The sequence below is a fragment of the Lonchura striata genome, chromosome 13 (genome assembly GCF_046129695.1).
Source record: "Lonchura striata isolate bLonStr1 chromosome 13, bLonStr1.mat, whole genome shotgun sequence".
Lineage (NCBI taxonomy): Eukaryota > Metazoa > Chordata > Aves > Passeriformes > Estrildidae > Lonchura > Lonchura striata.
Window position 1 is genome coordinate 23,376,960 of NC_134615.1, and position 27,589 is coordinate 23,404,548.

At 49.2% G+C, this 27,589-nt stretch overlaps 1 long non-coding RNA gene across 1 annotated transcript in view; it reads left to right on the plus strand.

Annotated features, from left to right (window-relative positions):
* Positions 1 to 10,026: 10,026 nt before the first annotated feature.
* Positions 10,027 to 27,589, plus strand: part of LOC144247072 (uncharacterized) — a 117,348-nt gene continuing 99,785 nt past the window's right edge. Inside the window, exon 1 of the long non-coding RNA XR_013340769.1 lies at positions 10,027 to 10,117. This is a non-coding gene — a long non-coding RNA (uncharacterized LOC144247072). The remainder of the gene's footprint in view (positions 10,118 to 27,589) is intronic.

Here is a 27,589-nt window from a genome sequence, read left to right on the forward strand (position 1 = left end):
TCCCATTTCCTTTTCCATTTTCCCCTTTCCCCTTTCCCCTTTCCCTTTTCCCCTTTCCCTTTCCCTTTCCCTTTCCCTTTCCCTTTCCCTTTCCCTTTCCCTTTCCCTTTCCCTTTCCCTTTCCCTTTCCCTTTCCCAGCCGTGCGTGGCTGTGCCCCTCTGTGACAGGCGCTGCCCTGGGCGGGCCGGGGGCCGCCGCGGACAGGGACACAATGGGATGACCGTGACTTCGAAGAAATAAATAAAACATGCGCCGGCTCCCTGCCGTCCCTCCCCCTCCGTGCGGCCGGGATCGCGTCGCCGCGGTCATCTCCCGGTGGCGGAGCGGGCGCGGCCCCGCAGCCGAGGCCTCTCGGGCTCCCGGCGCGGCCCCGCCGCCCCCGGCCCGCCGCCGCAGCACCGCGAGCGCCCGCACCGCGCTGCGGCCCCGACCTCGCCGGCAGCTGCCCCGGCCCCCCAGAAACACCCGCTCCTCAGCACGGGGCTGCCCGCAGCCCCGCCGCCGCCCAGCCCAGGGGAGCGGGAGTCATTTTAATAAGGCTGGGAAGGAGAAAAATGAGTTTGCTCGGCAGTTCTGTTCTTTAGGAACAGAAAAAGGTGAGCATGTTGCAGGGCAGGGAGGGGAAATTTAATATTGCGAGAGATAATGGCAACTATGTTAATATCCGGAATTTTCAATGTACCATAAGTACATTTTGTTTTTCCTTTTAGCACGATTTATAATTAAAGATTTTAATCTGGCTTCACATTGAGTTAATAAGCCCTTTGATTGATTAGGATTCATAAAATTGCCATTTCCCGCTGCTGCTTTGTGTTTCTGGGATGTTCTTTTGAAAAGCCGGGGAAAGGTGAATGGGAAGCGGCCATTGTTTGGGCTGAGCTCCACCAACTCAGGGGGCTCGGGGCTGCTTTATGCCCAGTTTGTCCTCACCAATATCTTGTTGTTCTGCCAAATGAATGCAGATACAATCTGCTGAGCTACATTTTAGCGATTTTTGGGGAAAACTTATTGTTGAGCATAATTTCAGCAGGTGTTGCGCACGACTGCTGCATCGTTACTGACCTGTGCTTGATGGAGGAATTTGGGATTAGAAGCAGAACAAGAAAAGCAAAGTGTTAGAAAACAAATATATCTGAATACAGCACAACCTTGATATCCGGGCTCTCGCGTGGCTTTCAAAATTCAGTTTACAGTTCTGTGCCCTCACAGTGTCACCTCCTTTGTTATTAGGGGTTGGTGCTGCAGCAGTCCCCGGGTAAAGCACTTGTTAGACAAGGAAATGGAATAAAAGGAAGAGGCCGTTTTGCTGCTCTTTGATCACGTTCTACTTGTTTAAAAAAATTTAAAGTAAATTCTGATAAATTCTAAAGTCTAAATGGAAAAAATGAGAGAGTCAGCTCATGATTTTTAAGCATCTGGTTGAGTGGAGGTGGGCTGCTTTCCCCAGCTGGATCGTGTGCGTGTGTGTGTGTGTGTGTGTGTATGTGTGTGTGTGTGTGAGTGAGGGGGAAAAAAATCTTTTTTCTTTATTTTTAGCCAGGGTAAAAGTGACCCTCTTTAGCCCCAGAGGGGCCTCACTGTGTGGATTGAATCAGAGCAAATTCCCTTTGTGTTTCCTGCTCTAAGGGGACACGCTATTGTTGTGCGCGGGGCCTCTCGTACGCGGAGCAGCGCAGGACCGTGAGCAAATCCTTCCCGGATAATGCGCAAGTTGTTTCACAATCGATCCGGCCTCCCCTCCCCCAGCATTCACCCCAATTTACTTGGCACAACTATCATTTCCTGGCCCTTTTATTACCATTCAGATGTCCTACAAATGCAAACATTTGGCCCAGAAGAAAGGGGCCGGGTGAGGCGAGGGCAGGTTGGGGAGCCCAGGAACGCGATGCTGCCGAGCTGCTTGGCTTCGGAGCCGGGGAGCATTTGCCTGGGTAGGGCGAGCGGCGAGCTGGATGTGTCAGCACTTCCAGGGGGCTTAATTTGCTTTATTTTTTTAATGTAAGTACCTGCTTCCTATTTTTATTTTAGACAAAAATATTTTTAATCCTCCACCATTAATTTTCCAGCAGCCTTTGAGACAATTTTGCTTTTAGTTCTCAAGTGCCAGCACAGGTTGACAGTGATGAAAAGATGAAAACCCGGCAATAACACAGGGTTTTGCTTACAAATTGACAAAACCAGCCCTGCCAATCCCCAGTAATTTCCTGCATCTCCATAACTGACCTCATGCATCCAGCCCCGCCGGCGCTGATTGGCGAGGTTAGAATGGGAGCGATGAGCAAGGTTCATTCCAAAGAGAAAAAACAAACAAACAAACAAACAAACAAACAAACCCCCCACGAGGCACTTTGCTCTCTGATGAGCGGGGCTGTCCCGCTGCTGCGGGTCCCGCGCCGGGCCGGCCCGCAGGTGGCTCGGGCGGCGGCGGTGCGGGACGCTCCCCCCGCAGGGGCTCTCCCCGGCCGCGGTGCGGGACGTTCCCTGGGCAGGGGCTCTCCCCGGCCGCGGTGCGGGACGCTCCCCCGCAGGGGCTCTCCCCGGCCGCGGTGCGGGACGTTCCCCGGGGCAGGGGCTCTCCCCGGCCGCGGTGCGGGACGTTCCCCGGGCAGGGGCTCTCCCCGGCCGCGGTGCGGGACGCTCCCCCCGCAGGGGCTCTCCGCGGCCGCGGTGCGGGACGTTCCCCGGGCAGGGGCTCTCCCCGGCCGCGGTGCGGGACGCTCCCCCCGCAGGGGCTCTCCGCGGCCGCGGTGCGGGACGCTCCCCGGGCAGGGGCTCTCCCCGGCCGCGGTGCGGGACGTTCCCGGGGCAGGGGCTCTCCCCGGCCGCGGTGCGGGACGTTTCCCCCGCAGGGGCTCTCCGCGGCCGCGGTGCCGGCCCGGATGGCATCGCCGGGCTGCCCGCGCCGGCCGATCGATGCTTCATTAGGCCCAATTGTCTTTCGGCCGTGCAACCTCGCAAACAGCCCCTTAATTACCTGTGTGGGGACCCTGCTCCCCCCTCGCCGCTCCCGCGCCGGCGGCGGGGCCGGGGTCACTCGCGGCCCCTCGCCGCCGCCGGCGCGGGGGTGGGGAAGAAATATGGGACCCCGAGGTGAGAGGGCAGGGTTCAAGTCCAGACTACAGATCTCTTGAAGAGGTTTCAGCCAGCCGGGGCTCCACTTGACTTTCCATCAGCCTGCCCGGTCCCTCGGCTGCCGCCGCGGCTCGGCGGGGCTCCTGCCGCGCCCCGGGCGGCCGGGCCGTGCCGGGCCGTGCCGGGCCGTGCCGGGCCGTGCCGGGCCGTGCCGCAGCCCCCGGCCTCACCCCCGGGCTGCGGGATCTGGGGCGCAGCCGGCTGGAGCACTGGGGAGGGGAGCAGGGAGCGTGCCCCCCCAAACCTGGATTTCAGGAGAGACGGCTGCGCGTCACCATGGGCCCTGCAAGCAAAGCCAAGAAAGTGCATAAATAATCTTATTTGTTATGCATTATTAAAAATTCAGAAAGATTTTAAATTCAAGTGATAATCTGATCATCCTGAGGGATAGGTTTATATTTAATAGCCAGGTGTTTTACCTATTCATTTGTGATGGAAAATATTATAATGAAGTAATAAACCGTAGCACAGAAATGTTAATCATATATATGTGGTCTGCAAACCCCCTGAAATCACAGACCCCTTCTGCTGTCCCGAGTTGTCTTTATTGGTAACCTCATGATTTAAGATAATTTAGGTTTTGGGACTATGCCCGTAGACCTCGGGGCACGGTTGTTAATAATGGAAAGCTTATTTGACTGCATTATTCTCTTCCTGCATCTTATCTGTTCTGCTGTGAAGTTTTCTAATATCATGTGCTGTTTCTTTGTTTCCTATTTTAGAAGAACACGGAACAAAATCATGAGCGCTGTTGAGACTATTGCAGATCTGTTATTACGGGGTGGAGGAATTACGGGGAGATGATGAGTTGTAGAGGGGTTCAGCTTTAAAAATTCACAGAGTATTTTCATTTTAATGCAAGGTGGGGGTTTAACTCCTCAGTGATGCTGAGAAATGAGATGCCTTCCAGCTCTCCATCTCTCCCCCCACCTAAGAACCACCTCCTTCCAGCCTTCCAGCCTGTGCATACACCCCCTCCCCCAGATGTAGGGGACTGCAGCAGACAGGTGTCCAGCTGCTCTCCTGTGCTACTCAAAAATGAGGGAGGGAGCCTATTGGAAGTGTCTCTCGCAGGTCTCAGTCCAGCCCGGGCTGTGAGACGCGGCGCCGTCCCCGCTGCAGCAGGGCTGTGCCAACCGCCGCGAAACCCACGCGGAGCTGCGCCAGGACAGAGCATCCTCTGCTTGGGGACGAGCACTAAATACCAAAGCTGACTAAATCCCATCGTTGGGAGGTGATCAGTGGAGCCGCTCTGCATTCACAGCCGGGGCTTTACTCACTGAGCGAGCTGTGATGTCACCGCATTAAGCTAAAATAACCACTGAACATGAGAACAAGAGCGATGGGGGGGAGGTTTGATGGGGGAGAGAGAGGGAAATAGCAGGCATATTACCAGTCCTGCATGTGGATCACAGAGCCAGATTGTGAGCAATCCCGGCGCTCAAAGTGTCTCCTTAGCAGAAAAGGGAGAGGGAGAGAGAGGGAGCCAGCAGCCAGCCTTCAGTCCCCACCACGAGAGCTCTCGCGGTGCACTCGGCCAGGGTGTCAGAGGGCGTGAGTGCATTTTTCATTTCTTAGCCTTTGTGTGGTCTGCCAGAGGAATTGGATTCTGTCTGTATTTCCATGTATTTGCCTAACCGTGCTGTGTATTTTTATCCTGGATGTGAGCAGGCGTTAACACATAAACTCACACGCACTTAAATAGATGTAACGTAAATGGATACACGGGGAAGACATTAAGAATAGCCCGAGAGTCAGCTTTCCACCTGAACTGCCCACCTTGAGGTGCCCAGTGCCGTTCCCATTTCCCAGGTGTGCAGGAAAATGGGGTGTTACTGGGAGGGAAGGACTGGAACGGAAAGGGAGGAATATTTCTTTCCTGGCCTCTCTAATTAGTGTTGGCCTTTGTGTGGTGTAAGGCCAGGGAAACGTTGCTCGTGGTGATGGTGCTGGTGCTGAAAAACTGCTGCTCAAATGGCTGTCCCGAGCTTTGCAGGGAATGTGTCTGCAGAGCTTCCATGGAATGAATCCCAGCCGTGCTGATGGCTTGGGATGCTGCAGGATCATGCGTGAGCGTGCGGAGTGGCTCCGTGTGCGTGAGCTGTGCTTGCAGGCTGTGCTGGCACTGGTGGGAGCTGCACCACATCTGGGGGTCACACCTGTACCCCCCCCACACACAGCGCACTCCCTGCTCGGGCTGTGCAGCTCTTGCAAATCCTGCTCTGCCTCCGCCATAACTCATCCTGCATCCAACCTGATGTCGGCGATGGAGGACAGAAATTGAGGAGAGAGAGGGATTTAACCTCAGTTCTTCCCACTAGATTTCCAAGGCGGTGCAATTTATGGACACGAAGACGAGTCTTAGGAGGAAGGGCCAAAAATGCAGCAATTTAAGAGTAGGGAAGTATCAAACAGTGTAACCAGCTCCAAGTCATAACCCTATGTCATTAAAAGGTTCTAGGGCTAACGTGGCCTTTACATGTTTTTTTTCTTTTCAGTTTTCTTGTTTCTAGGTAAACCAAAATTAAGTTACAGAAATGACCAAAAAAAAAAAAAAATCAACTGAAATTCCTAGTGGTCACTCCTGGGGAGGTGGAAAAGGCCATTGGGAAAGGCCGGAGAGTGCTTTTGTGCCTCCAGAGCCACGGGCACTCCTTGCCGTGGGAAAGGCTGCCAGGCCCAGGGTAACGCAGAGCTTGGCTGTTGTTCAGGTGTGCAGAGGGTCTTGGTTGCCATGTGTGTGCCCTTGTGTACCTGTGTGCGTGTGTGTTACGTGTGTACATGTGAGTGTGCACCTGTGTGTTACCTGTGTGTGTGTCACATATGTACTTGTATGTTACCTCTGTGTGTGTACGTATTCGTGTGTTACCTGTGTACGTGTGTGTTACCTGTGTACATGTGTGTTACCTGTGTGTGTACCTGTGTGTGTTACATGTGTACCTGTGTTACCTGTGTACCTGTGTGTGTGCCTTCCCTGCACAGGCACTGGTCGTGCTCTTGCCACCCTTCCCCTGCAGGGCAGGGGCACCGTGGAAGCTCCACCTTTGACAGGTGACCCGTGGGTGCCTGGGGCTGCCCGAGCTTGGGAGCATAAAGGCAGCGAGGGAAGGAGGGAGCCCTTGCATCTGGTGATGAGCAGCAGTGCAGAGCCTGGGTCCTGGGGAATGTTCAGTTCTTATTTCTGCAGTAACCCTGGCTCGTTGATAGTTGTCATTCGTTCCTGATACATATTCTGTGTAATTATTTGTTTGCTGGGTTTCACCTGCACTAATATGGGCTGGTGTTCGTTGTGAGCTGCCCCGAGGCCCCACAGCCAGCAGTGCTCCCGGAGCTGCTGGATATCCTGAGCTGTGTCTCTGCCGAGAGCCATCTCTCCTGGCTGCGTGGCGTCACACGAGTTTGGGTGGCACAGCAGGCCCGCTGTCCCAGAGCCCTGCAGAGAGGGCTGTCAGAGGGCACATTACTGCTTGGGAAAGCCTGGCCTGCTCAGGGCTTCTGGAGCCCCGTTACTGCTGCTGATGAGCCCAGTTCTGGAGCTGCTCTGGGTCTCTCTGAGTGCCTGGCGCAAACCTTCGAGCCTCGGGACTTTTGTTTATTTTAGATTTGCTCTGGCAATGCAGAGTTAATTATGAACAGCAGTCTCTTGTACTTCTGTGCAGTGTAAGTCAGTAGCTTATGGCAAGAAGGAAGAAAAGCATAAACCAAAGACCCAAAAAGTTGGGGTGAGAGCCCAAGTAATTTAAATCAGGAAAGAAGCATCTTTCGTGTATCCTGCTCGAGATTGTTGGGATGTGGCGGCAGGTTGAAGGAGCAGGGTGGTGGCTGAGAGTTTGGGGAGGTGCACAGCCATGGAGGTGTGGGTCTGGCCCCTCCTTGCCAGGCACCGTTTATTTTTCAGCACTTCTGTCTAATTAATATAAGGCCTGCTCAGGCACAGCCGCCCTCGTTGGACGTGTCACTCGTTAATCACGCGACCCTCCTAGCCTTGGGTAATGACCTTGAAAGAATATATCAGCCCATGATGGCGGGAGTGAGGAATTAAATTGTTTCTCTGAGTGCTTATGGTCATTGCTGACAATTTATATGACACAGCTGCCCTAAGCCGGCCGTGCTGGCCATTGTGCCGCAATCATTTTCCCTCCGGGAAGCGCTGGCCGGGCCTGGGGAGCTCCTTTGTGTGAGGAGGAGCAGGGCTCTGCAAGCGGCAGTCCTGCCGGAGGCCTGAGCCAGAACTCGGGCAGCGCCTGCCGCAGCCTGGCTCTCGGCTGCCGGCACCGCCGTAACCTCGGGAATGGCATTAGCCTGGCTGTGCCAACCTGAGGAGGGCTCCGGGATCGGGCTCCCTGCAGCAGGGCGTTCCTAAGGTTTGCAGTGTGAGACACGGGCAGGACAGCTTGAGTGGGCTTGAGATTTGGTAAGATTTGGGTACAAACACATCACATAACCGTGCACGTTCGTGTGCAAAATTAGGCAGACCCTTTAATTGCCATAAGAACCCACATAATACTGTGTGCGTGTCCATGGAAATGAAGGAGTAAATGTTAAGATACGTTAATGTAAGCATTTATGGGTTAATATTTGTATTGTTATATTTTTGTCTTTTCCTAAGTGTTAAATGTACTTGGGAAGGTATTTATTATTTGCCGATAATGAGTAAATGGCTTTCTTAGTTGTTATATATTGGTATCTGCTTTTAGACTGATGAAATAATTTGTTACAGTTATTCAATCATATTATTTATAGAAAACATGTAGCTGAGGATCTAAACATCAGATTGTTCTGCTGTTGCCATATGGGCTGCTTTTATCTAAATATAAACAGTTGATAATTATCACTAGAACTATTGGCTAAAATCATAAAATAGACCGAGAACAAATAACAATCTAATTCTTCATTAACATTTTAAAAATGAAATAGATGTCCTTGTTTATGCTTTCAGTAAATTTGGCTCTGCTTTTACAGAACTGTAAATGAAGCAGAACATTTGTTTTGTACAATCTATACAGTATTTTATATGTATATTGGTATTGGTGAGCTCAGGCTGCTAGATTTTGAGAAGGCTGGTATACATCCAGCCCCACAGAGCTGTTATAAAGTACATGAATTCAAGTATTCATAGAATCCCAGGATGGTTTGGGTGGGAAGGGACCTTAAAGCCCATCCCATCCCAACCCTTGCCATGGCAGGGACACTTTCCACTGTCCCAGGGTGCTCCAAGCCCCAAAGTCCAGCCTGGCTTTGGGCACTGCCAGGGATCCAGGGGCAGCCACAACTTCTCTTGACAAATATTTTTTGCTTCCATTTCAGGTTCCTTTAAATGCTTGGTCTTCTCATAGTGTCTAGTGGCTTATTATTCCTTTATTTTCAATTTTTTTCCTGTTTCTCGTCTCTGCCACCTCCATGTGCGGGTAGGACACAACAAAGGATGTGTTGTCACCTCAGTGTTCTGCTGGCTTGAATACCTCAGGGAAAATTACGCAAGTCAGCAGCAGCCACATGAAACGTTCCTGTAAAATACAGACAAAAACAAGCAACAAGGCAAAAATGAAGATGGTGACTGGGAGGAAAACGCTGTCTTTGTATGGACATCCTGAATGAGGAGTTTATGTTCCCTTTTTAGTTATGCCGATGATTTGCTGTATGGAAAAGGACAGATTATTTTGTCTTGTTCCCATTTCCGTGTTTAAGATTAGAATTCAAAAACGGTAGTAGTTTGGTATCAAAATTATTATTCACCTGGGTTCGGTTTGGTTGCGCCTTGCCCCTTCAAAACCCGCAGAGATTCCTTCGAAGGGACCTGTCCCCACCCTGGGTGAGGCATGGAGGGCCTTGGCTGCAGGTGCAGCCTGGCTCGGGGCTCCAGCAGCGCCAGGACAGCGTCCGAGACCCCGGCGTGCTGGCTCCGAGCCCGGCCACACTGGCTGTGTCCCTCGGGTGCCTCCGCTCTGGGCTTGTGTCCGTCCACCTGCAGGCCACCTGCTCACAAAGAGCCCCTCCCGAGGGCAAAGCCCTCTGCAGCGGGGGCTCCTCTGAGCTCCTTCCTGCTTTCAAGGTGAGCACCAAGTTGGGAACTGCTTTCATTCCCCACGGGAGACCTGTGGTCTGGACGTGACTCCAGAAGCGCCTCGCGGCTGGGACTCGCGCCGCTCCCCTTCTTCCATTGGGAAGAGAACCCCAAATGCCTCCCGAGCTCAGGCGCCCAGCAAGATGTCGCCATTCCTCATTCAAATTCCCTCTCTAATCGGCTGAAGGGTGAGCGAGCGCTGCAGCCCCGTGCTCGCGCTGCGCTCCCCACGCTGACGTCAGCCTTCTTGTGCGGCAAGGATATTTTAAATTTGTTTATCTCTGTGATATCAGGTGGTTTGGTTGCTGGCAGCCCACATTAGCATGGCAGAGCAGCAAATATGTACATATATATTTATATTTAGCATTTTTTTCTGGTATGTTCAGCTGAAAAGGCTTGGCTTGATTAATATTTTCCGCTGTCCGGTAACCATGGCAATGGGGTCAGCAGATATAATACTTAATTTAATCTTCCAACTGCCTCAGTGTGCATCACCAGTGTCCCGAATAATAGAAAGCCTTTTGCTTCTCTCTCCCTTCCTCCCTCCTTCCCTCCCCTCCCTCCCTCTTTCTCCCTCTCGTTCTCTTGCTTCATATATTATTATCTTCACCAGTGGCTCCCTCGTATGACCCAGAAGGAATAAATGGAGGTTTTGCATTCCATGTATGTAGCTTATAAAATAAGAAAATAAAACAAAAACTTGGAAGCCCCTCTCCCCAGGCAGGCAGATCCCCCCAGCAGCTGGCAGTGGGTCCCCCCTCCCCGGCAGGCTCGGCAGCCAATCTCCACGGCGTGCCGGGGCCGTGGGCAGACGTGGAGCGCTCGGGGCGGCTCCGGCGCGGCCGCAGACGCTCTCCAGCCACATGCGCCCGAGCGGACCTTCCTCCTGCCACAAAGCCCGGCCCGGCTTTGCTCTCCAGGTGGGTCCAGTCCATTGCTTTGTCTTTGCTCGGCCCAGGTCCCCCTTAGGTATTTCATTTCGCTCTTTCGGCTTGATTTTTTTTAAGTTGTTTTGGTTTGGTTGTTTGGTTCTTTTTTTTAAACCATTGCAGTCTTTTTCCACAGTGAACACTGTCACTTTTGGGTTGGTTTTGTGGAAGGAGATGACCTGTATACAACCTCCCAGACAGATTTAGTCATACTAATTTAAAAAGGGGGAAAAGAGCATTTTCCTTGTCAAATACTTTGTTGAATTGCCCAGTGACCAGAGCGGACTGACCTGGTGCAGGTCAGGCTGCTGCTCTACTCTTCCCAGCTGTCCCATGTCACATCTCTAGTGAAAAGAGAGGAACGTTACCAGCAGGGATTGGAGTCGTTATTCCAGAGACAGAAAGGATATCAGGAGGGAGAGACACTTGAAATTTCCATAGCCAAAATTCTTCCTCTTATTTTTTTTAATAAATTTTAACCCATCCTTGAATTTACTCAAAGAATAGTTATTATTTTTCGCTTGTTTGTTTTCTCTTTTCTAATATGGTATTTGGGAAACAGAATGACCGTGACCTCTGGATGAGTAAGTGACAGACATTTTCCTTTCCCACTCAGTGGGGATGAGCTTGTGGCTTTTCTTGTTGCCTCCAACACCATTTCTAGGGGCACAAGGACCGAGTGAGCCTGCCAGGGTCTTGGCAGGGTTTTCACTCTGCTCTCACTCTCTGATGGTCAAAGCCCACTAGAGGTTGTGATTTGGTTCTTGCCAGGCGTTGAGTGATGTCTGGAAGGGCTAAAATTGGGAAGGAACTAAGTTCATCCCATCAGCCCAGATCTGAGCCAGTGATTTGCCAAACTCTTTGGTCGCAGGCAGCGACTGCTGTGGGGAGAAGCATTCCAGCCTTTTCCCAAAGGGTGTCCGTCCCTTCTCAGAGAGTGCAGGATCATCACCAAGCTTTGAGCAGGTGAGAACCCAGCAGTGCCAAAACCCAGCGATTTCAGTCAGAAATGGCCCAAATTCACTCGGCTGCTTGTAGCTGAGGGTTTGACAGTGAACATGGTGGTCTTGCTGGGTTTGAACTTCATGATCCTAAAGGTCCTTTCCCACCTTAACAATCTGGGATTCTACACATTAAAAACCCCAAGCAAACCGCAATTGGTCCTCTCTCATCTTTCTGAAGTGTTCAACCATTTTGTTGGGTGACGTTTCCTTTACCTTTTGTGTGCTGCCTGTTTTACAGTTCTGCAGGACAATCTGGTCATTAAATCTCCTCAAATAAATCCTACCCACGTTTTTGTGTAGAGAGGAGGCCTGAATTAGAAAATCTGCTCTGTCCTTCTCAAGGGGAATGAGGAGGCAGGACAGTGTGGGCTGTTGGAGTCCAGCACAGGTGAGGATCCCACAGGTTCAAAGCTTCCTACTCCAGCCTTGTCTGAATAAATATACAGCAACCTTTGTAGTAACTACATCTGTATTTTCTCTGTTCCAGAATATTCCATATATCCCACTTTTTCTTCTGTCTTTTTCTTTTCTGTGTCATTAGCAGAAGTACTGATGCCTGCATAGGCTTCATGAAGACAATTACTGAGATGGGCTTTAGATTTGATTTAACCTTATTTTGACTATTACAATTTAATGATTTTTCTTCTTTTAATATGTATTTAAGTATTTTATAGAGCCCCTTTCTGTCCCATAAATCTACTACATAACCGGCCATAATGCAACTCAGATAAAAAAGTTTGAAATTGAATTTTTTTAGTTTAAAAAGTCTTTAAAACAAATTAACCTTTTTTGATCCTAAAACACCCCAGATCTTAAAGTTATTTCTCAGGGAATAAGGACCTTCAAACTTATTTCTCAGGAACAGAGAGAACATACCAGATTTGTTACAAGTACAGACTTTCTCTCTTTTCTGGTGAAAAATCCAGACTTGGCTGTTGCATCTCACTGGGTAGAGCTGGCCCTGAGCCCCACGCAGGCTTGTGTTAAGTGCATTTCACCATGTGTCCTTGTATCTAATCACGGGGATATTGTGATCACACACACTGTAAGTGTGTAGATACAAGAGCTCTCCCTCTCATGCAAATTTATGCCATAGCATTAAAATATTACATGCACTAATCTCTAAAAATGTAGGAGAAAAATGTGGGAAATAAACGAGCATCCTTTCAGATTTACAGGATTCCTGCCAATCATTTGCTATTTGATCTAGAAAGAAGACGAAATTGAGTATAAAACTGAAGTGAACCCCAAAAGCAGTAAGAAAGCACTGCTGGCTCCAGACCTGCAGCAGTCAGATCAGTCTGAAATGTCTCTGCCATGAAGCAGCACTGCGAGTACCTGCTCCTGAGCAAGCACCTCTGCTGCTCTCCCCTTGCTCCTCTTTGAGCCTTCCGTCGGGGCTGGTCCTGCTCAGCCTCACTTGCTCTCCCACTGAGATCAATGGGAACTTCCAAAGAAAGAGGGTCAGTAACTGTTCCTTTCTAAGGAAAATTGTTTGTGTAAATAAACAGCATTTCTGGCCTTCCCTTTCCTCCCAGAATAACTGTCTCCTTGCCTCTGTTAGAAAGAGAAAGTGAAGCTGTAGTTTGCAAACCCCCCGAATGACACTGCTCAAACCCTCTTTGCCTGTGTGGAAGAACTGAGGGTGCAGAGATTTGGTAGATTGGGAATGTCTTCTTTGCTGTAGTTTGGAAAATGAGGTTTATTTTTTTCCTGGTGATTTTATTGTTTTGTTGGAAATTAGGTCTTAGGTGGTGTGACTGGGGGTCTGAAGTAATATCTTCGATACTGGGGCAGATTGGAGCATAGGAGCTTGCTGCATGCTGGTGCAGAGTAGGAATTTGTGTGCTCCAAAGGGGTGGACTGGCAGGGCTGCTCCATAGGGTTTGTGCTCTGCTGTTTTTCTTTGCAAAGTCTTGGAAAACAGGTGGAAGCGATCTTGTGAGATATTTATTCTATATTTTTCTTTGAGATATGATGTATCAGAGCCAGTTCTTGCTATACAGAAAGCACTTTACTGCAATAAATAGCAATGATTTTTGCCAAGTTGAGGTTTGCTGACAGTTCCCAGATTTTACACTTCAGGCAGTGTATTTAAATGACTTACAAGGTGTAAATTGCTGCGTGGCTGCTGTGGAAGTCATGGCCTTTTTACGCCATTTGAAGCAGAAGCAGCAAAGTGCAGGAGATGGGGGGCTATGACGGGAGCTGGGTGTTTTCCCCACGGCCTGTGGGCATCTCAGAGCAATGGCCCTGGGAGGAAGCTCTGCCCAGAACACAGCACACCTGTGAGTGTGTGCAGGTCAGTGATGCCCGAGGCTCACAGAGGTCAGCTGCTGTTGCTGTGCATTTCACAAACAAAGATAATCATTGCTCTGAAGGGTTTGTGTTCTGTTTGGAACCAAAGAGAAAAATACTAAAGAAAAAACCTGTTATTGGAAAAGCCTAATCCAATATTGTTTATTGCTCATAGTTGTTCTCTGTTGCTTGTAGTTTGAACAGTAGCTATCTCCTGCTTTTTCATTAATCATAATTTTCTCATGCAATAACATCTTTTATCCTTTATAATTTTCTGTTACACTTTGCTTTGGTGTGCAGTTGTTGGTTGGTTGGTTTGTGTTCTTGACCTTGTGCTGTTTCTAATTTGTGCCCTGTCTCCACCCTCTGGAGCCCAGGGGGTAAGGAAGTGCAGGAGGGGGGATCAGGACTATTTGGATGAACAGAGAGGAGCTGGGCCTGGCAGGTGCCAGCCCGAGGGGCCGGCGGCTGGCACAGGGCGTGTGCCCGGCCGTGGGTGGGCGAGGATGGACCTGCCAGGGCGGCACTCGAGCTGGGCGCGCGGGTCCTGCTCCGCCACAGGGCCTCGCAGCAGCCCCTCCATCCTGCAGACATTTGCTTTACGTAAAGCAGCTCGCAGCTCTGCGAGTATTGATGTAGACATTACCACAAATCGCCACTTAGGGACCGGGAAGAATTGACTAACTGGTTTCAGATCCAATACACATAACCTGATCAGACGCAAACTTTAAGTACACTTGCAGTCGTGCCAACTGCACCAGCGGGGAAGTGACTCTTCTGCCGGCTCTTTAAAGAGGCCCTGAGGGGAAACCATGAAAAAATAAAGATATGGACTTCAGGCTTGTACTGCAGTGGTTGTAAGGTGAAGAGTTAGTCCTGGCACGAAAAATTAGAACACAACTGCTCTTTGTGAGACTTGTTTTGTAAGTATTCTTTTATAAAACTCACTAATTTGGGTTTTACAGCCACCACAGTCAGTGTGGGTTCCTGAGATCATTCTGAATCATCTTTATATTAAAAGGCCTGGATGCTCTCCCGTTCCTTGAAAAAGGACTGTCCATACTGCCAGTTAGGCAAAACCCTGACTTAGGGAGTAAATACAAAAGCAAGCGAAACCATTTCCTGATTTTCATTGTAAGTGTGATGTTTTCCAAAACTCTGGAGATGTGCAGGACAGAAGAGAGGCTGGAGAGGTGGCCAACCCTGGCTGATGGCACGTGTGGGTTGATCCCGTGGCTGTGTCTCGGTGTGGGGAGTTCAGCAGGACCTCAGGCACGAGGGTCTGGGAACAGTGAGCTCTGCTCTGGGAGTGCTACAGACAGCAGCATTTAGTGTTTTTGGCATTGACTTGTGGTGTCACAGCTGAGAGCTCCACTCAAAAAGTTGACACTTGTGAATTTTTTAGTAGATCATAACAATCAAACAAGATCCTGCATGCTGGGATTGAGAACTATGGAATGATCAAAGAAGGCGGGAAGAGTGAAAGACAAATTCAAATAATTAGTGGGAAATGGAGCCTCTTGTGCAGCTGAGTTGGGTGGTTCAGAGAACAAATCTGTGTTTAGCTGCGTGCATGTGAGATGGGGAGGGAGAGTGGCTGGTGCTGCGAGCCCGTGCAGGGTAGAACAGCAGCTCTGGGCCCGGGGCAGAGCAGGAGCTCCGGGCTCGGGGCAGAGCAGGAGCTCCGGGCTCGGGGCAGAGCAGGAGCTCCGGGCTCGGGGCAGAGCAGCGGCTCCGGGCCCGGGGCAAAGCAGGAGCTCCGGGCCCGGGGCAGAGCAGCGGCTCCGGGCTCGGGGCAGAGCAGGAGCTCCGGGCTCGGGGCAGAGCAGGAGCTCCGGGCTCGGGGCAGAGCAGGAGCTCCGGGCTCGGGGCAGAGCAGCAACTCCGGGCCCTGGGCAGCTCCGGGCCCGGGGCAGCTCCGGGCCCGGGGCAGCTCCGGGCTCGGGGCAGAGCAGGAGCTCCGGGCTCGGGGCAGAGCAGGAGCTCCGGGCTCGGGGCAGAACAGGAGCTCCGGGCTCGGGGCAGAGCAGCGGCTCCGGGCTCGGGGCAGAGCAGGAGCTCCGGGCTCGGGGCAGAGCAGGAGCTCCGGGCTCGGGGCAGAGCAGGAGCTCCGGGCTCGGGGCAGAACAGGAGCTCCGGGCTCGGGGCAGAGCAGCGGCTCCGGGCTCGGGGCAGAGCAGGAGCTCCGGGCTCGGGGCAGAGCAGCGGCTCGGGGCAGCTCCGGGCTTGGGGCAGCTCCGCTCCCGGGCCTCGGCCCGCGGGGTGCAGCCGCCTCTGCCGGGACACTCCACTGCTGCTGCTGTCCTATTCACTGTCCCAGAATCAGAAGTGCCGTGCAGAGCCATGGAGGGTCCAGCAGGGCACCGAGGACTGTTTTCTTATTACTAAACACAGAGATATTAACAACACAATGTAGGAAAAAAAAAAAAAAAAAAAAAGGCAAGCAAGCAAAGCCGGCCGCCTGCTCTTTTCTTCTCAGCATTATTATTTGTGACAAAGCCTTTGGTCCATTTTTCTTCATAATTTGCAGGACTCCTAATGGGAACAGCACCTCCCAATTACCATGGTTGCCAAAGGCTAATTTGGTTACCCTCAGGATCCACAATAGAGAAACTGTGTCGGCCCTTTGTAGATATTTGCATACTATACATACCGGGAATGTAAAACAGCTGCCCGGGCCCTATTCCACTATCATGGCAATTATGGGTCATTAGCTTTTTCTTTTTTCTCTCCTTTCTCCCTCTTCTTTCCTTGTTCTCGTCTTCTAAAGTCCGCCAGGCAGCAGAAGCAGCTGATGGCTTGGAGGGAGCGGCAGCAGGACGGGGATGAGCGGGTCCCGTGCGGGGCCGGGGCCGGGAGCGCCGCTCCCGCTGGCCCCGCCGCCCCCGGGCCAGGATCGGCCCCGGCACACGCCCTGTCAACACCCCGCTCCTTGGGGACACTGCCCACGCTGACAAAACTTCCCTGGGCTCCCAGGGGCCCAGAAATTAAGGAAGGGGACAAAGGAGACCTCCTCTTAATTTGGTTGGGATTCAATTTGTTAATGGCCAGAGCCTTTTAATACTTTATCTCCCTTTTGTTCTGGGCAACGTTTACAGTCTCGGTGCAGTTTACAAGGAAGTGATGGTTTTGCATATACATTAATTTTTTTATGAACTGCTAATTTTATTGACAATAAGGATAGATTGAAAGACCCAAAGCTTTTGTGTTGTTTTGTTAAAGCAAATAAGTAAAGCACAAATGTAAATTACATCTCCAGGTTCACATTAGAGGTTTGCAAATAATACTGAGCTAATGGTTATTGCTAAGGAAAATAGCACTGGGATCAATATTCTATACAGTAGAACGCAATACCTCTCTCTCTTTTAATCACCTCATTGCAGAAATGGCATTGAAATTTGAAATCTCATTTTCTCCATTTGTACAAATTGAACATAAATCATTGTGAGTGAGGGGAGGTTTCGGGCAACTTCACTCTTTGTGGGATTGCATTGCTAATTAGTGCTGGAGGGAAGGGGGGATAGAGCCGGGGCTCCACTGGACTCTGACCTGCCCGTGGATAGGTCTGTAAATAAAAAAACAGGCAATAAACGGCGGGCTCCATCTTCTCTGCAGCAGGGTCTTCGGAGCAAAGGCAGCGCTTGTTACAGTCATTTCTTACCACCATTAGAATGGGTAAATAATGAAGAACAAGATGCTGACATGTTTTTTGTGGGTGTGGAGTGTACCTGGTGCTGCACAAAACACGAACTGGGTGTGCAGCTGCTTCCCCAGAGCCCGGGCTGAGTCTGGAGCGCTGCGAGGACCCAGCTGTGCCTGCTCGGGGCTCTGCTGCTGGTCCCACTGCTAAGGGTAGATCCTAAAGTGTCATTCCTGCTGCTCAGGGTCTCTAATTTGCTTAAGTAGTGTTTATGAGAGGAGGAAGAACCTTTGTTGATGACTTTGAAACCCTTTTCCTGTGGGGTACAGGAGCTGTCCTGCAGTGTGCTGGCAGCACGTGCCATGTGTGTGCCCCACAAGCAGCTTATCCAGACTGATCCAGGACATCACAGACATCGAGAGAAAGGTGATGGCTACTGGGTGGGTGATTCAGGCCAAGGGATGGGAGAGATTTGGAACAAACAGGAAACAGGGTTTTATTTGTCTGTGTGGAGACAAATCCTGTGAGCAGGATACTACTGTGAGTTGAATGTTATGGAAGGAGGAGTCAAAGTGACTGGGAAAGGTTCACACAAGAGTGGGAGAGTTCCAAGCATCACCCCATGGATAAAGGCTGTTTTAAATTATTCACTATCAGTCCCAGAGATTTATCAGTACACCTGTATTTTTCCATAATTTTTGTGCTTTCTAAACCACTACAATAGGAGATAAATAGGGAACTTTATGGGAGAAACTGTTATTAAGGTTCATTATATAAATTTGTTCTTGCCATCTTCAATAGCTGAAAGTGAAGAAAATAAATAAAATAGCCTTGAAAGTGAAGAACAAACACTGAGCTGGCAGAGCTGCTAGAAGAGAAGAAATAGCTCAAATAATTTTAGAATGCTGGGGGCAGAAAGCTCAGGCTCAAACCAAGGGATGGTTTGGGTCTAGACTATTTAAGAGAGTGAAAAAGATCAAAATTATTAGAAAGGTTGATTTTAAATCAAGATGCTATTTAAAATGCATATTTACTTTTAAGGAAAGATAAGGATACATGACAGAAGTTGGCTCATCCATGGCTTGATCTGTGCTGTCAAGTTCCAGCACACTGGGAAAACATAAAGATATGTATGTTCAAACAAAAAAATAGAGTTTTATTTAAACTCTTCTGGGAAGACACTCTAAAGAGTAGGGAGGAAAAGAAATCAGGGGTAAAATACCCTCCTGATAAATGTCTTCCTTCAAAAGTGATGGACTTGGGATTTAGGCAGCTGTCAATGCTGGAGCAATGGGGAAATTAGCTCTTTAACTAGCAAACTGTGGACAGACATTTATTTATTTATTGTGTGATTGACTGAAGGGTTTGCAGTTTTGCACATAGAAGAGCTTCTTTGAAAACACAGACATAATTTGGAAGTTGTGTAATTTGCTAACATGCAGACAGCCGCAGGGTCTCACAGAGCCCCAGGGAGCAGCCACGGGCACAGGACCGGGTCAGCTGAGCTCAAGAGGCTGGCAGAGCTGCTCTGCTCGGGACTGCTCTGGAAAGCATCACATGGAAGAGATTTGCTGGGAACTGCTCTTCCCAGCTCTGAGGGCTTTGGGATTGCTGGCAGGAAGGTCCAGGTCGGGGCACCTGGACAAGGGACAGAGCTCTCGGCTAAACGAGGCAGGGGGATCGTGCTCTATGAGTCGATATTTGTCTTCTGAATTTATCATCTCCTACTCTACAATATAAATGTTTATAAATTAAATGCATTCATAACTAAGTGCTGCATAAACAATTGATAAATAACTACGGGCTGCGTGCACGGATACACTGATGTTTGTGTGCCCGGTACGGATGAGGCACGAGCAGCTCCTGATGCTGCAGAGTGCTTGCAACAGTGGCTGTGAATTATCTGCTCCTCATATTGATGGGATATTTCTGGAGCATAAAGATAATAATTAAAGTGTCACTTTTTTTTACTTGTATTCCATATGAAGATCTGCTCAATATTTTATAAGTTGTATTTAGCTTCACTGGTGCCAGTAGAGAGAATTCATTTTGGGAGCAGACTAGATGAGAAGCTGCTATATTTTTAAAGAAGCTCCCAGTACGGGAAGGCTCCAGCAATCCCAGCTGGCATGTGCCTGGAATGCTGCATGCCTTTGGTGTTGGCAAATGTTATAAAGAGCACTGATTCCATGTAGAATAAAGGTCTGTTCTTCCTCCTGCCCACGTGCAGGAGCTGGCCAGAGCACATGGCCCCAGAGCAGGATGTCACAGTGAGGTGTTTCAGAGCCAGGCATCTTGAATAAAGGGAATTTCTCCCTGGAACAAATGATGCTTTGGGTAAACAGAGCAGCTCCTCAGATTTTGTGCCTCCAGGCCAAAAAAGAGGGCGTGGGAGGAGGCAGAAGGGAGGTGAAGGCCTTGCCCGAGGGCTGCCTCCTGGGAAAGATGCTCCTCCTGCAGGGTTATGTGTGTAGTGGTACTCAGATCTGAGATACAGACATTCCTTAGGCTCCGCCAGTCCCTGACCCAGGGCAGAGGCAGCTGGCAGAAGTGCTGTGGTGGCACAGAGGGGGTGAGGTGTCCCCCAGCAGAGGAGCAGGCGCCAGGAACGCGTGGTCAGCCGTGGTCGGGAGCACCTGCTGCCATGAACCCTCCCCAGAGCCGTGTTTGGCCAGCCCCTGGTCCACATCGTCTCCCCTGCCCCAAAAGAACCTCACGTGTGTGATGGAAAAGGTTTTTACAAACCTACAGAGCCCAGAAGGAGAGAATTATTGTATGAGTAATAATAAGCACTTAAATAGCACTTGACAATTTGATTGATACAAACATTAACAGATTAACTCCTGCAGGACCTGATGATGGATCTGTGTTTCTCTGTATTGCAGTTGGAGAAACTGAGGTATAGAGGCAGATTAATTTCCTTGCTGACCCACGGTGTGTTGCGGCAAAGGCAAAATTAGAATTAGAGACTTCTTAATGATCAATTAGCAAAATTCTGAAACAAAAGAGAGATAGCTCTAACAGCAACCTCCAGGATCAGCATGAGAGAGAGAACACTGCATAGCCTCAGCATCCTACACCCAAGGAGTAATTTTAGTCAAGAGTTCATAATTGTATATAGAAATAAGGACTATTTTTATAATGTATCTTGCCTTGCATTTATCCAGTTCTCTATTTCATGTCTGCAGATTCTTGCTTTGCAGATATTTATCTATATTTAGATGCATGCAAATACAGCTTTAGCAGTAGAAGCATAAAATACAGCCATCCATAAACTAACTGGGATATATGACTCTCCCTACTTATTGGCACTGCACTTTTGGGTATGTACATTAAATATGTGTCTATTTTACTACCTGGAGAACACAAAATGAGTCAAATCCAGCTATTTGCCTATTACTCTTTGACTGAAAAATCGTGTGTGTTTATAGCTGAGACAGATCCACGTTCCTGCTGGGCTGCGGTGGAGCCAAGGTGTTATTGATGACTTTGGGATGAGGGCAGTGCTCACTGGGAGGGGCTGCGTGACTTACGGGGCTCAGCCCAGACTAATGCCAGTAAATCGTTCGTGTCACGCCACGTCTCGGTGTATTGTGGGTGTGCTGCATATTTTACAGGCAAACTATTTCAGAAAGATGTCAGAGACTTCAATAAATGATTTGTACCACTTTTCATAGACTTCTCCATGTGAAGGCAGACTGGGGCAGTTACCAGTACCAAGTTGTACAAATAAGATTTTAGAAACCTTTACTTATACAAAATATGATCTTTTTATATATAATAATGGGAAAATTTTAAGATCAAGCATATCTCAAGCTTCCTAGGTGTAAAGTGCTTTTCTCATTTGATAAAATACCAACATCCTTATTCTGTTCCTCGTGAGCTGCAATAATACTTGGTGGCCAGTATCCTATCACCAGTGCCTGGGTGCTGTTCTTTGCCTCACCTCAAAATCGGGCTTTGTAGATGAAATTTTAGCAGAACTTATGGATGTTTGAAGTGGAAGGGATGGAGGAGGGTGAGGGTGCAAAGAGTGCTGTGTCCACACATGAGCTCCTGCACCCAGCCCCTCTGATGGCAGCACAGGACACTCAGGACTTGATCAGGGGCATGGAGAACATCCTGATACATGTCAGCTAGCACGAGTGATGAGAGAAAATGCTACATTTCTGAGGCATTGACCTTACTTTCTGACTGCTCGTGCCCACCCTGGTGGCCTCGTGATGCCGTGTTCTTCTTAGCTCCTCACAGAGCCAGCCTGGCATGGCACAGAACAGGGAGATGTTTCCAGCACGGGGCTGGTTTAGTTGTAATTTGGAAATGAAGGGATTCCCGACAGATCGGGTCGTGATGTAAGACAGGAATTCCCACACAGACCCAGAAGCCTCATGGCAGTGCTTGGTGAGGGGCTGGAGGAGACCAGGGCAGCAGGGGAGATTCCTGCGAGCTCTGGTGCCCCAGAGCCCTGTGAGCCCTGGTTAATCCTGCTCTGAGACAGCCCCATGGCCCATGGAATGAACTCCAGAGCCAATCCTGGCCCCATGACCCACAGAATGAACTCCAGAGCCAATCCTGGCCCCATGACCCATGGAATGAACTCCAGAGCCAATCCTGGCCCCATGGCCCATGGAATGAACTCCAGAGCCAATCCTGGCCCCATGGCACTCAGAATCAACTCCTGAGCTGAGCCCGGCCCCATGGCCCATGGAATGAACTCCAGAGCCCTGGCAGAGGGACTCTGCCCCTCGGTGTGCCCGTGCCCGGCCCAGCTGGGACATCAGCAGCCCAGCATTTGGAGCATAATAATAATTCTGCAGATCAAAGCAGCTCTTCTTCAGACAATTACAGTAAAATTGAAGCTCTCCTCCAAGAGGAATGCATGCCCTTGTTGTGGTTTCCCTTTTTTGCCCTCCTTTTCTTTCTTTCTGTCCCCCCCCTTCCCTTTTTTTTTTTTTTTTTATCCTTTATGAGCAAATTGCTTTTTCAGGGCTATAGAAAGAACCGATTGGAAGCTGAAATCCTCCCTCTCTGCCCAGGGGTGGGATTCCCAGGGTTAGACATGTAACATCTGAAGGGTGATTTTTTTTAAAATTGATATCCGAGAATAAAAGAGAGAATAGTAGGAGAAGCTGATCAGGAATGAATAAAGTCTCCTTTTAAGCTGAAATAGCCTTCCCCCCCCTCCCCAATTTTCCCTCCAGAAAAGCCGGACTGTAATTGCTTGCAATCACTCGGCACAAATTGTCTGTGCGTATTTGCTTTTTAATTTTGTATAATCTGGTCCATTTCGCTCTCTCTGCCTTTGAGCTTAACCTCTCTCTTTCTCTCCCTCCTTTTCTCCCTTGCATGCCTTCCCTTTCTCTCTGCTTTAATTCTTCGATGCTGCTAAAAAAAAAATTATTACTAATTCACAATGATCTTTGATGGCTTTTACTAAGGAAAAGGCACTCAGGAAAAAAAAAAAAGAAACTGAGTGGACATGTGCTGCAACTGGTGAGATTTCCGTGTTCTCGTTGAAGTGTTTGTTACTTTGTCTATTTATTTCATTTCTGTTTAAGACTCGGCGAGCTGGTTTGATGCCCCGGCGGGTGCCGTTCCCCGCTCTCGGGCAGGACGTGGGAGGCCGGGGTGCGGCCGCTGCTCCTGTCGGGGCGCCAGGCCCCAGCCCTGAGCAGTGCCTCCTGCAGCCGAGAGTAACGCTCCGGAGACGGAAAGGGGACTGCTGACGTGCTTAGAATTTAGGGTTCTCCTTCAGATTTTGCACTAAAATTTTCTTGGAGCCGATGCCTGTGAGCCGCTCTCTCAAGGTTTGGCCCAATGTTGGAGGAGAAGCCTAGCTGAAGTTCTGAAAAAAATTTTATGTGCTGGAAGATGATAATAGAGGTCCTGGTAATGAGAAAATGCAGAGATACCATCTGTCAGAGTAGCTTCTCATCATGAATGCTTTAAACATTTAAAGATGAGTCCATATAGCTTGGTGGTCTGTCAGCACCAGGGACGGGATCGAAGGGCTGAAGACTTTGACCTCATTGCAGTATTTTTATTTTATTCTTTAAGCAGCCCCTGGCATTGGCAGCTCCCTCTCCAGCCCTGGGGCAGCTGGGATGTCCTGCTCTGTCACTGCCCAGCACCCAGAGAAGCACCCTGTCCTGGGGACCCTCAACCACCGCCTCCTCTTCCTCTTCCTCTTCCTCTTCCTCTTCCTCTTCCTCTTCCTCTTCCTCTTCCTCTTCCTCTTCCTCTTCCTGCCTCCGCTGTGCCTTCCCAAACACGGCGCGTTGTCCTGGCTCCATGTGCGTGGTCCTGCTGCCTGGCAGCACCTGAGGACTCCTGGAATTTCTTTGAGATTTCTGTGGATGATTTGCTGCAATATCATATTAGATATTTTATTTGGGAAGTCTTGGTTCAGTGTTCAGCTGCTGTGTTTTGGGGCTTTTCTTTGCCCTGTTGTTCAGGATTTTTTTGGTTTATTTTTTTTTTCCTCATTCTGACAGTGCAAAATGTTTTAAAACAAAAACCAATGAAAATTAATATAGTAATATGTATTTTCTTGTAACTTGGGATTTTTCCTTGCCATTTCTAGAAGCAGTGCTTTCACGCCTCTCGGATTCTGCTGGTAGTTTGTTACAAATGCTCTGAATTGTTTACTTCAAATGAAGCATTAAGGCTTTATTTTCTTTTTGAAGAACTTCTAATGAGTAGTTCTAATCACAAGCAGAGGTATTTGTGTGTACAGTCCCCAAGTCTCCCAGAACAATTTTGGAAAGAGCCCCACATGCTTCCCCCATGTCACAGGAGGGTGTGGGCTCCAGACCTGTCTGAAATCCTGTTGCTGTTCCACTGGGTCCTGCTTTCTGCAGCGAGAATTTAGCTTCCTATATTCTATGGTGGATGCTGCTCAGTATCTGGTTTCTCTTGAAAATTTCTTCCAGAGGTAATTTTTTTAAACCCATAATACCTTGAAAGGGAAAAGAGAGCAAGCCCATGGCTGCATAGAGGAAGCTGAAAGGGTCTGGATTCCATTCTTCAAGCTCTGGAGGGATCAAGGGGCTGGCAGACACTGGTCTTCAATCTAAACAAGAAAAGAAAATTAAAAAGAAAGAAAAATAAGGACAAGCAGCTTTACCCTCAAAACAAATAGTTGCTAATTCCCAGCAAACAAACCTGTAGGAAAAACCTGAGCAGTTTCAGAAGGAAAATTCCATGTACATTTCTCTTGATGCATTTTAGGTTTGTTTGTAACAGATTTATAATCCTGTATTATTCAGCTTTTCATTTGAAATTCCAATGAGCTGTTTGAATGGTCTGGTGCAGGCTAGGAAGTAAAGAGCATAAAATAGTCCCATTGACTTATGATTTTCTGCTGACTTTTTCATTGTCATCCCATATCTTCATTCTCTGTCATCAGAGCGTTCCGGGAATGTCCTCTGTTGCCTGTCTGATAGCGCTTTGGAATATAGGAAATGGGATGAATTGCAGATGACTCAATAATTTATTCAGATGTGGTCTGTCATCTCTGGGCAGGCTTCAAGCACACGTGGAGAGCGGGTGGGAGATTTTATACAAGTTTTCTTCCAACTTCCCTCCCAGACCATTTTTCCTTTGACTCGTGGTGTCTTCCCTAACAGCAGAGCCTTGTCCTGGAGGTTTCAGGTGAGGTGCAAAGCTGGGAATGGCTGCTCAGAGCAGCGCCTCGTCTGCCTTACAACTCCTGGTGCAACACAGGAAGCGGTTTCTGTCAGCTGAATTATCTTCCTGGACTGACCTTGTGCTTTTAAATAAGATGGTGGTGGGAAGAGCAGGAGCTCTGTGCTGCACCACAGGGTTGGAGAGTGGGGAGCCCCGTTTTAGCTGAGGTGAAGGTGGTGTGTTCAGTTCGAGCTGACTCTCACCCAACCCCCGTGTGAGATTTCTGATAACTGTGTGTTTGGACCTTTTTGTTCCCCGGAGCCGTCTCTTCACAAAAGATATTTCAGGGTCTTTCAACCAGTTAGGAAAGTTCATTATATTTTTAATACAATGTGGAAAAAAAATTAAAATAATGATTTGATATACAGGCATTGATGAAAGATGTATTTTTAAAGTAGTAAATTAAAATCTCATTAATATTTCAGTGAGAATATTTTGTGCTTATCTGTTTCATCTCTATTTTTGACCTATGGCTTGGAGTTCACAGCATGAAGGAGATGGTGAAATCTGTTCACCATAAAATGTTAATTATAAGTAAATTACAGCACAAACGTTCAATCAGCCACATTAATTCTACATAAAGTGAATTATTGTAGCAGAAAATTTTAAAATGTGACTGAATTTTATAATCTGAGTCCTCCATTTTCTACCTTTGCTCTTAATGCTGTGCTGTTCCTCCCCAGCATGGCCGAACTCTTGTGTGTTGATGAAAGTGCTTTCTCCGGAGTAGATGATGATAAAAAATGGAAGAGAATGATTTGATCCAGTTGTTTGAAGTTACTAAATGCCTCTCAAATACAGAAAATGTTCTTTGCCCGGTGAGGAAGTGCAATAGCAGCTGCAGGGTTGCAAAGGCAGGAGCTGTGGGTGGTGGGGCTGGCTCTGGCAGCCCGAGCACTCCGACCTGAGCTGGGGTTATCGCAGCCCCACGAGTGTTTGCAGGACCCTGCATTTGGGTTTAAGCCTGCATTTGTTTTGACAACCAAAAGGCACGGGAATCCCCATGTAGTTCTGAAAATGTAGCTGGAGGTCTTGTTGGCTTCCTGCCCCTGAGGGGAAAGGCTTCCTTTGAATCCCAGACTGGTCTGTGGTGTCACTGCCTTTGTCAGTCCAAGTGTTGCTGTGGCATAATAAAAGAATTTCTTTGAGATGCAGGAACTCCCTTGAGGGAAGGGAGCAGGAGACATTCCTGATTTGCTCCTGGGAAGTGTGTGTGTGGATGCAGGAGCTGGAGATCCTGCAGCCCAGTGAGGTAACCCTCGGGGTAAAGCGAGCCACAGGGAAGGGTCAGAGCTCTGATCCCATGGGCTGGAAAGGAGGGGACCAGGGCAGAGTGAATCTCACAGCCATGGCAAGTTGGGGAGTCAGAGTTTGTACCTCATGCTTTGATGTGTCCCGTCAGTGCTCGAGTTCTTGCAGGTGCCATTCGGTGTCTCTGAGCTGTTGTGACTCCAGACCTGAATAATTTCGTGCCAGTGTGAGATGTGGGCTCCAGAAAACGTGTGTGAGTCACTGAGAGCTGGGCTGTGAAGTGCTGCGGAGGTCTTGGAGACAATCTCACTGTTTATTGGGAAATGGAGGTCTCTTTTGTGGGAAGTGTGACAGGAAAGCAAAATGAAAGTCAGACACCTAAACAAAGTCGTTTGTGAAAAGAGAATTGTTAGGAGATGGTTTATTTGCACGTAGGTACAGAATGTGTAAAACAGTCACTGTGGTGTGTGTGTGTGTGTCAGAGCGATGGGACCGAGAGCTGCCCTAGCCGGGGACACGCCCTTGGTCCTGCCAGGCACAGGCTGTGTCCATCCAGGTCTGCTGGGAGGTTCTGCATCTCTGCCTCGACCCTGCAGGCTGACACAACACTCTGGGTGCCCTGCTTTACTCCCACACCCCTGTTTCCACAGGCTGGATGAGAAACCTCCCCCTGGTCCAGCCCCAGTGTGATCCCAGGGCTCTTTGGAGAGGTCCCTGTGGGCTCTGCCAGCTTGCTGTGCTGGGTGAGCAACCTCAGGACAGCCTCGTGGTGCACAGGCTCCCTGCAAAGGAGCAGAGGTCCGGCTGGGATGGGAGCTGTGAGGGGATGGTGCTCCAGGGACACAGAGCGGAACTGTTGGAGCAGCTGTGCCTGAAGACAGGCTGGGAAAAAATGAATTATCACAGGGACCTGAGGGGTCACCAGTGCACTGGAACTGGACCAAGCAGACGTTTCTGAAGTACCCGAGATGTTCTCAACCTTCAGGCACTGTTATGAGGGGACCAAGCTCAAATACAAAAGCCTCTCCCAGCTGCATTCCCCTTTCATGGTTTCTATCAGGCCACCACATGGTGAAATTATTTTCATGTCAGTATTTTCATTTGAAATCAAGGGTTTTGTCAATCAACTGCCTTCATCAGCTAATAGTAAACACTTATTTGTCTCTTCTTTTCTACTCTCCCACTCCACACAGTGAGTCGCTGCTGGGGTAAATTGTGCCCCATGTGCAAAGGTGGATCTCAGCACAGCCCAAAGGTACCTGGGCAAGGTGTGATCTCAAGGCCAGGTTCATCACGGTGTTGAAAGAACGAGATGTGATCGGTTAAGGCCCTCAAAATGCACAAGCACAGAGGGGAAGTGAGGCAGGCTGGAAGCTCCAAGCCCTTGTTTTCCAGTAAGCAGCGTGATTGGCAGCAGGAATAAACACGAGCGGGAAGCTTGTGTATCAATCTAATTGTATAATTGCAGGTTGCTTTCTGCCTGGTTTGATGTGCAGATTGTAGTAATGTGGAGTGTCTCTTTGGTAATTTGCTATTAAATCCAACACTAGGAAGTAGTTCAGTGGCTTCCTGGATGGATAC